The sequence below is a fragment of the Grampus griseus genome (assembly GCF_964374135.1).
Source record: "Grampus griseus genome assembly, chromosome: 5".
NCBI lineage: Eukaryota > Metazoa > Chordata > Mammalia > Artiodactyla > Delphinidae > Grampus > Grampus griseus.
Window position 1 is genome coordinate 115,530,444 of NC_138998.1, and position 13,236 is coordinate 115,543,679.

At 38.9% G+C, this 13,236-nt stretch overlaps 1 long non-coding RNA gene across 2 annotated transcripts in view; it reads left to right on the forward strand.

Annotated features, from left to right (window-relative positions):
• The first annotated feature begins 4,164 nt into the window (after positions 1-4,164).
• The window catches only part of LOC309823096, a 39,881-nt gene continuing 30,809 nt past the window's right edge, over positions 4,165-13,236 (forward strand). For both annotated transcript variants that reach the window (XR_014296810.1, XR_014296811.1), the window contains exons 1-2: positions 4,165-4,302; positions 8,384-8,468. This is a non-coding gene — a long non-coding RNA (uncharacterized lncRNA). The remainder of the gene's footprint in view (positions 4,303-8,383; positions 8,469-13,236) is intronic.

Below are 13,236 nucleotides of genomic sequence, written 5' to 3' on the forward strand. Positions count from 1 at the left end.
GCACTGTTCTAGGTACAGGGCTATTCAACAAGGATTTAGATATAATCTGGGCCCTCCAGGACTCTCACTGCCTATGAGATACTATCCAACTCCACAGGATGGCATTTGGGCTTTAAAAAGAAAATCTGTTGCCAATCTAATAAACTAACCATGTAAAAAGATAGTTTTGAAATAATGGAGAAATTTAATATGGCTAACGATTAGATGGTACTTAATTAACATCAATTTTGTTTGTGATAATGGCATTGTGATTAGGGTAAGACAATGCCCATTTTTTTAGAGATACATAATGAAGTCAGGAGAGATGAACTGATATATGCCTGAGGTATACTTTTTTTTTTTTTTGCGGTACGCGGGCCTCTCACTGTTGTGGCCTCTCCCGTTGCGGAGCACAGGCTCCGGACACGCAGGCTCAGCGGCCATGGCTCACGGGCCCAGCCGCTCCGCGGCATGTGGGATCTTCCCGGACCGGGGCACGAACTCGTGTCCCCTGCATTGGCAGGCGGACTCTCAACCACTGCGCCACCAGGGAAGCCCCTGAGGTATACTTTTTTAAAAACTCAGGAAGAAAAGAAAAAAAGAAAAGAAAACAAGGGAGATGAAACAAATGTACCCAAATTTTGAGAATCATTAAATCTAGGTGACAAGCATTTGAGGAATTATTTATTATTCTTTTTCCTTTTATGAATGTTTGGAATCTTTCACATTAAACACATTTAAAAAATTGGTTGCCCAAGCTTCTAGTCTTTTTTGTTCTCCCCTTTTACCTAGGATAAGCCCTAATGCTTTCAGCATGGGCTGCACACTGGAATGTGCATCTCAAGTGGTATGTTGTGTCTCCAGTCCAGCGTCCTATTCAAGGTCACCCTTGAAGGTCTCAGGTTGCCTCTGCTGAGAAGCCTTTGTTTAGTGGCTCAGACAGAACCAATGATTTCCCCCAGCTCTGGGCACTCCTAGAACTTGACGCATGGTTCTGTTATGGTATTAAAACTATTCCTTGTTCTTTTCTCCTGCTGGAGTGGAAACTCCTTTAGATTAAGCATGTATCTTCATTGGCTTTCTTTCCTTTTACTTATCACGGGGTCTGACACAGAGTCTGCTCTCCATCAAATACGGACCTTAAAAGTGTCTGTGAAATGGGAGAGTTATCAGTCTTCCCAGGACCTAGTGCATAACACACGGTCATTTCGTAACCTCAGTAACGATAGCTCCAAAAGTACATTTGGGCAGCTAATCTGTGCAAATTATATTTTGACTGTAGAAATATGGAGTTATGCAAAACTTAAGTGTATTTGTTTAGCTTAACCTAGTTACTGGAGCAATTTAGGAAGCCCCCTCATTCATTTCAGGTATGAGGCATTTGATTTGACTGGAGCCAGCAGGGACTCATTTTGGAGAACACTGCATAACTAGGTCTCATTTTGGTGCAATGCACACTATTACTGTCCACAAAGTGCTTTTGATTTACCAGGAAATCTTTTGACAAAGCTCTTCTCCCTTCAGGGAAGTGTGGATGGAGGTGGTGGTGGTGCAGGACAGAGAAGCAAAAAAGGAGACACTCTCAAAGCAGTAAAATTCTTCTGTGCTGTTATAATGCGATCTAATTAGATTAAGGAGATTTCCTCTTTATATTTACTTTCACAGAGATTGATTCTACAAATTTTTGTAAAAATGTTCTAGAGACAAAACAAACATGTGACACTTTCTAGAGGTGAACTCTCTGTATAAATTTAGACTTTGCTAAAATGACTAGTTATCATGTGATCCAATCTTAATGGGCTTTTAAAAATCAGCAAGAAAAATATATTTTATGAGCTTAACTTGGTTGTTAAAGCCCAATCTTTGTACATGATTTACTTGGGCACGTGGCATGTGTTTTGAAAAATCAACCTTCTTTGGGAATTGTGCTCTTAAGATATTTGTTCAGAGATGTTCCAGCTGTCAGTTACAAGATGCTTGAACCAGAAATGGGACAGTCTGGGTAAAGTGCAGTCGTTATGTAGCCTTTCTGTGTGTGTATGTTTGACAGTTGTGGTCAAATATATAGGTGTCATCTCCCTCAAGTAATCATTACCATCTATTACCTCAGCTCATCTTAGAGTTCATAATAGTGTTATTTCTCTTAGGAGCAAGTTGAGAGTATAACGTTAAGCTTAATATAGACTTGTTAGCTGGGCTTTTTTGTTTTGTTTTTTTTCCTGTAGTCTAACCATGTGTGCTTGTCCAAAGAAGGTTAGACAGTATTTTATAGTATTTGATCCCAAATTGCGATTTCCAACTTTGCCCACACTGAAGCTGCATCTCCTTTGTTTCTTTCTTTCTTTCTTTTTTTTTTTTTTTTGCAGTACGCGGGCTTCTCACTGCTGTGGCCTCTCCCGTTGCGGAGCACAGGCTCCGGACGCGCAGGTTCAGCAGCCATGGCTCACGGGCCCAGCCGCTCCGCGGCATGTGGGATCTTCCCGGACCGGGGCACGAACCCGTGTCCCCTGCATCGGCAGGCGGACTCCCAACCACTGCGCCACCAGGGAAGCCCTCCTTTGTTTCTTTAATCTTCAAAGTAATGATGGTGGCTGATGACATTTGATAAAGAATTCACCTTTTATGGAGCAATTTGTTAAATGAGGATTTTAAAACTTATTATTATAAAACTCAAGGAAAATTACACTATATAAATAATTTTTTTCCAGGCAGAAGCCATTAGTCATGATCAAGAATTCCTTCATACTAAAGACTGAACATGCATAATAAATATACCTGGGGGTTAATTTGCTTTAGGGTAGGAATGAAGCCTTGAGCTCCTGGATGGAATAATGAACCTTTGAGTTTGGAGTCCTTGAGCACCACTATGGGTGTAATGCAGTTGAATCCTTTTGTTACATTTAAACCCCATTTTCTCAGGAATATAAACTGTGTATTTGTTATGGGACTTATTTATGGATTTGCATAGTAGGTAATCTTGATTATTCAAATCACTCTTCCTTACTTTTATGGGAAGTACTGTTGGCTGTGCTCTACTTGGTTATGTAAGTTGTGGAATTGAACAGCAGAATTAGCATTCACACTCTCCGTTCGTGAATAACATTCTTTTAATAACCGTGCATTTAGACGCAGATAGACAGGAGTTTAAATTATTGTTCAAGTTTCTTTTATTGAACAGAATAACATGGAGTCCTCTTTCAAAATTCAATGAAAATCTTAGGAAATATGCTCTCTCTTTTTTATTTTTAATTTTATTTATTTGTTTTTATTTTTTGGCTACGTTGGGTCTTCACTGCTGCACACAGGCTTTCTCTAGTTGCGGCGAGCGGGGATTACTCTTTTTTGCGGTGTGTGCGCTTCTCACTCTGGTGACTTCTCTTGTTGCGGAGCACAGGTTCTAGGTGTGCAGGCTTCAGTAGCTGTGGCATGCACGCTCAGTACTTGTGGCTCGTGGGCTCTAGAGTGCAGGCTCAGTAGTTGTGGCACTTGGTCTTATTTGCTCTGGGACATGTGGGATCTTCCCAGACCAGGGCTCGAATCTATGTCCCCTGCACTGGCAGGTGGATTCTTAACCACTGTGCCACCAGGGAAGTCCAGGAAGTATGCTATTAATATATGATGTAAACTCTGTGTATGGCATCCTTGAGACTATGCAATGAAAATAGTGACAAGTAAACAATAAAACAATGATAAATCAATTTAGCAAAACCAGAAAGCTGAAAGCATTTGATGAAACACAACTCCACAAAGAAACTGTGAAGTGCTGACAGAACTCTTATATAAACTTCAATGCTGGAAAGGCAGTTGTCATAGCTGTTCCTGGAAATCTTTTTGAGGTTTCCAGAATGTGTTGCCACTAATTTTTTTTTTTTTTTAAATCACCTACTATATTGTGCAGCCCGTAACTAGCATTGACTAATTTATATTTTGTTTCCTCTTAAGGCTGACTCAGGTTCAGTTCTTCTCAAAGGGGTTCAATGGGGCAGCATGTAGGAGTCCTATGCAAAGAAGCTTCTAGATGCAGGACAGAGCACAGCCTCAGGAAGGTCACATGGGTCAAGCTGATTACCTCCTCCAGCTCTGGCAAGCAGGGGCTCAGCTGGGTTACCCAAGTTCACAGGAGTTATTGACATTCAGCTGCAGCTCTCACTCATTACTGATCTGCAGGAGACTGTCTGGGCCTCAGGTTAACTCTTCCCTGCCCTGTTTCAAGATTGCAGTGAGATCAAAAAAGAAATTGCAACATCATCTCAGCTTATTCCTGGTTGAATTGAAGAAATGAACCTTTTAAACCAATACCTAATATACCTCTGACAAGGGAAGGTAAGGATCCATTTAATCATTTTAAAGGTGCTGGATAAAACATAAGTAAATATGTTTGTCCCATATTTGTTCATTATGCAGTGAATGTTTATTTCTGGGGAGGGTGGAGGTAGGATATGTTTTACCTTCCTATCAAGAATTTCCACTTTATCTTTAATAAAGAAAGCCCCATATGATTTTGAAAAAGATAATAGTGGTATTGGTAATTCTGTGTCACTTAAAAGTGCACGTTTCGGGCTTCCCTGGTGGCGCAGTGGTTGAGAGTCCGCCTGCCGATGCAGGGGACACGGGTTCATGCCCCGGTCTGGGAACATCCTACATGCCGTGGAGCGGCTGGGCCCGTGAGCCATGGCCGCTGAGCCTGCGTGTCCAGAGCCTGTGCTCCGCAACGGGAGAGGCCACAACAGTGAGAGGCCCGTGTACTGCAAAAAAAAAAAAAAAAAAAAGTAAAAAAGTGCACGTTTCCCCTGAGTCACTCATGTAAAACAACCTCAGGGAAAAACTTCATACCTCATCATCCAAGACGTGAAGTTTCAGGGAAGTTTGGAATCTCTCTGTTAGGTTACAGACTAGGAGCTCTGCGCTAAGCCAGTTCCTTCAGGCTCTGATCTCCTGCTGACACAATATGGTCTTCTAGAAGTGACTTAACCTGTCTCTGCAAACTCATTTGTAAATTGAGAATAACAGTTAATTAATCCATGAAGCATGTCCTTCTGGTAGCAGTGGGAAGACTGCCTTACTGTTCAATCCTAGGGCTTCTAAATCAACTTTATCATTGGTAGCCCTCTCTTCACTAGCATTCTACTGGCCATGGAACACATGTTATACTGAATCCTTGGTTCTCTTTTATTCCTAATTACTCCTGCAAATGGTTGAGGATCTATATAAAACTGAGGCCTATTTTCATTCAACTACTATATTTAACAAAAGAGTATTAAGCTTTCCTTAAGGGCCAAGCATTTGTAAGGCCAAAGCCCTACCCTTAAGGAGCATATTGTTAGCCAGAAGACACAGTGTTACAACACAATGCGGTCAATTCTAGAAAATCCAAATGAATGATTCAGACTCCAGGTGGATTGGGGGAGTTAGGAGTTATCCAGTCTGATTTCTGACTCTGTCAGATGACCTAGCTAACTGCCAAATCTACATTTGACCTGAGGAAATACAAAAGACTACTTGTATAGATTTTCTCTCTTTCTGTAACATTTGACGTTGTTGTTGACTATTCTCTCTATTATGGAAGTTCTGGGAGCTGTGTCAGTTTTAGTGTTTGAATTTAGTGTGAATGAAGTAATTTGGGTGATGCTAGCCCTGAATAATTATTAGCTTTCTACATTTCTACCCCCAGACTCTTTCACTTGATTTCAGTCTCCCCTCAAGGCTTTAACCATTTTCACAATCTTTAACAATACCCAGCCCTCTTTGGAGCTTCAGCTCCATCTTTGCATTTGCCTGCTCTGTATTTCCCCTCCTGTATCCCAGCGGCATTTTTAACTTAACAAGTCTGTAGCAACATGTTTCCCCAAATAAGCTGTTTCTTCTGACTTCCTTTTTGCTGCATATAGAGTGATCCTTCACCCAGTTAATTAGCCTCTCAATTTCAGAGTTACCTTGGATTTCTCCTTCGGCTTGACCCACACAATTTCTCTCCCATCAATAGCTCATAAATCTGATTTTCAGACTTTCCCTAATTTATTTGTACACTCCTGTGATCAGGCAGTCTTCTTAAAACAAAACTATCGTTCTTTCGCTCATCTGTCACACCCTTAAGGACCACGAGGTAAACTCCAAACTCCTGAATGTTACAGGTAGACTTTTATAATTTGGTACCCATTTGCCTTTTGTCAGCCTTATCACTAATGATACCCTCCACTGTCTATAACCATCCTCCAAAGTTATTCCACCCCTGAAATTCTCTGTAGAGTACCGCCTCCTCCCAACTCCACTTGCCTTCTCTATAATCAATATCCTATACTTCTTCAAGAACTAGTTCAGATGGCCATGAAACTGTCACTGATTCCTCTTCCAAATAATCTATCTTCTGATATGTAGCTTTTAAGTTCTATTTTTCTTAAGGAACTTAACATTTACTATGTTATAAAACAGAATCAACTGAGTAAACTTTAAAGATCTTTTTGGGTTTTTTTCAATGATCCACAATTGGGCAGCGTTCCATCTAGCAAATAGAAAGGATCCCTGAGGAGCTGAAAGACTTTTATAGGCAGAAGTGGGTGGAAGTTACTAGCAAAGAGTGGATTATTTGTGGCAAGGTCACCTTCTTTTAGGAGATGGCAGGAGTTTATCAGAAATATTACCTCACTTGTGCTGACCAGATCATTTCAGATTGACTGGTTTAATATTCCACTCCTAACTTAACTCTAATTAAGTTAAGTATTAAGTTCTGATTTGATGATGTGGACTTAGCACAAGTGACTCCATTTAGGACCTCTTGTCTCTTTTTTAAACAACTATCAGGACCATAACTACTTATTAATTCACCCTACTTCTAAGTTCTATGAAGACAGAGGAGATCATGTCTTTTTGATGTTTGAGTCTTCCTCAGCACCTAGCACAATGCTTTGTAAATAATCGGTAGTTAATAATATCTATTGTAAAAACAATATGAGGGACTTCCCTGGTGGCACAGTGGATGAGAATCCGCCTGCCAATGCAGGGGATATGGGTTCGATCCGGGTCCAGGAAGATCCTACATGCTGCAGAGCAACTAAGCTCGTGCGCCAAAACTACTAAGCCTGTGCTCTACAGCCCGTGAGACACAACTACTGAACCCACATGCTACAACTACTGAAGCCTGCACGCCTAGAGCCCATGCCCCTCAACAAGAGAAGCCACCTCAATGAGAAGCCTGTGCACTTCAACAATGAGTAACCCCCGCTCACCGCAACTAGAGAAAGCCTGCGCTCAGCAACGAAGACCCAACACAACCAAAAATAAATAAATAGATAAACAAATTTTTAAAAAAATTAAAAAAAAACAATATGAATAAAATAGAATTAAAGGCTACCTTTTCCTTAGTAATTTGAAATATTAAAAAATTCTGAACAACAAAACTGTATAAAATTCATTTTAGTTCTTCATTTCCTGCATTCAAATTTCCTCAAGAGGGTCAAGAAAAATCTAAATTTATTTTTTGACCTATAGAGTTAAGGACAACACATGGCTTATAAATGAGGACTGAAATTTAAATGTGAAAAGTTAATAATGTCAAGAGTGAATATCCCATTGGATTGCAAGTAGAATAGGAAAAATCAAATAGGATAATCAGACCATTCTCATTTGACTCTCAATAACTAGAAGTAACAAAGTTCTGCTCAGGAATATTAATAGAAATGTTCAAGCAGGACTTTCTATGATTTGATCTATGCAAAAAAAACTAAGAGAAACAAATGAAATAGAAGACGTTTCTGGAAAACATGGGTAATTTATTATCATATTATGGTGAGACATTTAACAAATTAAATATTAGTAAGTTAAACCGTAAAATGAAAATGTTTTATATCTTTATATATAAAAAGAAAGACTAGTTTGTGTGGCTGGTGGTAGAGGGTATGAGAAGGATATGAAGTTATTGAAGAGGATACAAAACTACCTTTTCTAAAAAGAACAGGGACAAATTTGGCAATATGGTAAAATCACTGTTGTGAAAAATACTGTAGAAAGACCTACTACATAGATGCACATTTTTCATACCTGAAAAGAGAAAAGAAGAAAATTGAATTTTGTCTAATAGCTGCTTTTAACCTCTAGAGTTGGGTCTGTCACTCCTCAGTCTTTAGAAATGCATTCTTTTTCTGCCAATGCTCTTGACATAAAATTGTGGGATTCCTATTGGGTATTTTCCTTCCTCTGGCAGTTAAATTTTTATTATTGCTTCTATTCAGAAATGAAGAGTTCCTATTTAAAACTGTTAGAGATCGACATATAGGTGTGAGATAGTGCTACTTATCATGACTCCATGACATGACTTTCCCACGATGGCACTGAACCATTGTTTGTAGTGTCTGGTTGTTTTCTCTCCTATACTTTCACCTGCAGTCTGACCCACGATTTTTCTCAACAGGGGTGACCTCAGAGGAGGCTGATCTCTTTGCCCTCTGGTTTCCCAGAAGATGATAATCATGCTGCAATTGAAATTATCCTTCAAGGTAACTTGAAGTCATCACTTTCTGGACTGCTTGTAGTCACCTCAGTGATGATAAATGCACCCTTAGGTTACATCTTGGAAATCTGGCATCACCCATTCTTCCTACATCTTCATTTCAGCACAGTCAAGTTACAATAAGCATGGCTTCAATGCTGGTATGCAGGAAACTTAATATTAAATCACCTGTGAGCAATTTGTGTTTCAACAAGCCCTCCTGGTGATTTTGAAACATGCTAAGTTTGAGAGCCACTGTTTTAGGTAATTAACTATAAGTGCTGGAACAGACAATCCCCAAATCTCACAACAAAGGCTCATTTCTTGCTCACATCACAGTCCAATATGGGAGAGATAGGCACCCTCTGTCTTGCAGCTAAGACATCTTGAACACTTGGCTTCCAAATTGCTGAGGGAGGGAAAGAAATATGAAAGGTTGCTTGGGAAGGATTTATGGGCCAAGCTTGGGATTGACTTATATCACATCTGCCCACATCTTGTCTGCTAGAGTCTAGTCACTTGATTGCAACATCCAGCCAGGAAGGGTGGGAAATGTTAACAGTTGGCCACAAGCAGGAGCAGAGAAACATTATATCAATATTACATCCACCAGCAGGTAAGTTGTTCTGACTTTTTGTTTTATTATTTTTTTAGCATTCATGGACCCCTGGCACTGAACCATTGCCTTGAAAGCCATCTTCCAACTCGTATTTGACACTTCTACTAGAATAGGGTCTCTTTATTCCTTCCTGAGCTTTATCTCTGAATCAGTTTGTGACCAGGCTAGAGCCATAAACATAGACATAGACATACATAGAATAGACAAACAGGCATAAAAACAAAAGGGCTGATTCAAACAGTACTGAAGGGTAGAAATGAAAGAGTATTGTCTCCCAAACCACACTCTTCCCACACCCTTGATCCCATTTCCCCAGAGGTACCAATTTTGAACTACATGTGTTTCTTCTGATGTTTGACTTCATAACTCTCAATGAGACCATAAACTCCAATCTTACAGAGGAAAAGCAGGTAAAGTAAACAAATAAAGCAGGGCGTAAGGAACACAGGTGGAGGATTGGGGAATGTGGCCAACAACATAGCACAGGCTCCATCTAAGGGAAACCTGTTTGTCAGCTCTGGCCAATTGCTCCCATGCAGGAATGCAACTTCAGTGTTGCTAGATGCTTCTTCCACGAAAAACTGGAAATATGAATGTTTTGGTTAAGTTTTTTAATTTTTATAAACATTATATAGGCAATAAGCAAAAAAAAAGATCTCTTTTGCAGAATTAGCTTGTGGGCTACCAATTTGCAATTCCTGCACTAAGCCATACATTCATACCTCAATTTTACATTAACAGCCATGTTTAACAATTGCAACTCACCAAATTTACAACTTAGAATATCTCTCTACTTTTTCATATGGAGAGTGATGAGTGTGCTGCTATACTCTCTCTTTATTTCTGGTTGATTTCCACCCCCTTAATTTTTGATAAGTCACGTCATTACCAAACTTTGTGTTTATTCATCAAAGTTGACATTCATTAGCTCCTTATGTCCCATTATTAAGATAAGAAAATTAGTTCTTCTCCATGTCTTTCCTCCTCCTTTTCCTGATATTTACTTGGCTCTGTTAGCTGTGCCATTATTTTTACATTGACCAGATTCATACTATTTAAATTGTGTATTACCATTATAATTTATTTATTTAATTTATTCTTTTACATCTTTATTGGAGTATAATTGCTTCACAATGGTGTGTTAGTTTCTGCTTTATAACAAAGTAAATCAGTTATACATATACATACATCCCCATATCTCCTTCCTCTTGCGTCTCCCTCATACCCTCCCTATCCCACCCCTCTAGGTGGTCACAAAGCACTGAGCTGATCTCCCTGTGCTATGCAGCTGCTTCCCACTAGCTATCTATTTAACATTTGGTAGTATATATAAGTCGATGTCAATCTCTCACTTCGTCCCAGCTTACCCTTCCCCCTCCCCATGTCCTCAAGTCCATTCTCTAGGTGTGCGTCTTTATTCCTGTCCTGCCCCTAGGTTCTTCAGAACCAATTTTTTTTTTTTTTAGATCCCATGTATATGTGTTAGCATATGGTATCTGTTTTTCTCTTTCTGACTTACTTCACTATGTATGACAGACACTAGGTCCATCCACCCCACTACAAATAACTCAATTTCATTTCTTTTTCTGGCTGAGTAAATTCCGTTGTGTATATGTACCACATCTTCTTTATCTATTCAACTGTCGATGGACACTTAGGTTGCTTAAATGTCCTGGCTGTTGTAAATAGAGCTGCAATGAACATTGTGGTACATGACTCTTTTTGAATTATGGTTTTCTCAGGGTATATGCCCAATAGTGGGATTGCTGGGTCATATGGTAGCTTTAATTTTAATTTCTTTAAGGAACCTCCATACTATTCTCGATAGTGGCTGTATCAATTTACATTCCCACCAACAGTGCAAGAGGGTTCCCTTTTCTCCACACCCTCTCCAACATGTATCGTTTGTAGATTTTTTGATGATGGCCATTCTGACTGATGTGAGGTGATAGTTCATTGTAGTTTTGATTTGTATTTCTCTAATGATTAGTGATGTTGAGCATCGTTTCATGTGTTTTCTGGCAATCTGTTTATCTTCTTTGGAGAAATGTCTATTTAGGTCTTCTGCCCATTTTTGGATTAGGTTGTTTATTTTTTTGATATGGAGCTGAATGAGCTGTTTGTAAGTTTTGGAAATGAATCCTTTGTCACTTGCTTCATTTGCAAATATTTTCTCTCATTCTGAGTGTTGTGTTTTCATCTTGTTTAGGGTTTCTTTTGCTCTGCAAAAGTTTTAAGTTTCATTAGGTCCCATTTGTTTATTTTTGTTTTTATTTCCATTTCTCTAGGAGGTGGGTCAAAAAGGATCTTCCTGTGATTTATGTCACAGAGTGTTTTGCTATGTGTTCCTCTGAGAGTTTTATAGTGTCTGGCCTTATATTTAGTTCTTTAATGCATTTTGAGTTTATTTTTGAGTATGGTGTTAGGGAGTGTTCTAATTTCATTCTTTTACATGTAGCTGTCCAGTTTTCCCAGCACCACTTATTGAAGAGGCTGTCTTTTCTCCATTGTATATTCTTGCCTCCTTTATCAAAAATAAGGTGACCTTATGTGCATGGGTTTATCTCTGGGCTTTCTATCCTGTTCCATTGATCTATATTTCTGTTTTTGTGCCACTACCATATTGTCTTGATTACTGTAGCTTTGTAGTATAGTCTGAAGTCCAGGAACCTAATTCCTCCAACTTTGTTTTTCCTTCTCAAGTTTGCTTTGGCTATTCGGGGTCTTTTGTGTTTCCATACAAATTGTGAAATTTTTTGTTCTAGTTCTGTGAAAAATGCCATGAGTAACTTGATAGGGATTGCATTGAATCTGTAGATTGCTTTGGGTAGTATAGTCATTTTCAAACTGTTGATTCTTCCAATCCAAGAACATGGTATATCTCTCCATCTGTTTGTATCACCTTTAATTTCTTTCATCAGTGTCTTATAGCTTTCTGCATACAGGTCTTCTGTCTCCTTAAGTAGGTTTATTCCTAGGTATCTTATTCTTTTTGTTGTAGTGGTAAATGGGAGTGTTTCCTTAATTTCTCTTTTAGATTTTTCATCATTAGTGCATAGGACTGCAAGAGATTTCTGTGCATTAATTTTGTATCCTGCTACTTTACCAAATTCATTGATTAGCTCTAGTAGTTTTCTGGTAGCATCTTTAGGATTCTCTATGTATAGTATCATGTCATCTGCAAACAGTGACAGCTTTACTTCTTCTTTTCTGATTTGGATTCCTTTTTTTTCTTTTTCTTCTCTGATTGCTGTGGTTAAAACTTCCAAAACTATGTTGAATAATAGTGGTGAGAGTGGACACCCTTGTCTTTTCCCTGATCCTAGAGGAAATGGTTTCAGTTTTTTACCATTGAGAACGATATTGACTGTGGATTTGTCATATATTGCCTTTATTATGTTGAGGTAAGTTCCTTCTGTGCCTATTTTCTGGAGAGTTTTTATCGTAAATGGGTGTTGAATTTTGTCAAAAGCTTTTTCTGCATCTATTGAGATGATCGTATGGTTTTTCTCCTTCAATTTGTTAATATGGTGTATCACATTGATTGATTTGTGTATATTGAAGAATCCTTGCATTCCTGGGAGAAACATCACTTGATCATGGTGTATGATCCTTTTAGTGTGCTGCTGGATTCTGTTTGCTGGTATTTTGTTGAGGAGTTTTACATCTATGTTCATCAGTGATATTGGCCTGTAGTTTTCTTTCTTTGTGACATCTTTGTCTGGTTTTGGTGTCAGGGTGATGGTGACCTTGTAGAATGAGTTTGGGAGTGTTCCTTCCTCTGCTATATTTTGGAAGAATTTGAGAAGAGTAGGTGTTAGCTCTTCTCTAACTGTTTTATAGAGTTTGGCTGTGAAGCCATCTGGTCCTGGGCTTTTGTTTGTTGGAAGATTTTTAATCACAGTTTGAACTTCGGTGCTTGTGATTGGTTTGTTTCTATTTTCTATTTATTCCTGGTTCAGTCTCAGAAGTTGGAGCTTTTCTAAAAATTTGTCCATTTCTTGCAGGTTGTCCATTTTATTAGCATATAGTTTCTTGTAGTAATCTCTCATGATCATTTGTATTTCTGCAGTGTCAGTTGTTACTTCTCCTTTTTCATTTCTAATTCTACTGGTTTGAGTATTCTCCCTTTTTTTCTTGATGAGTCTGGCTAATG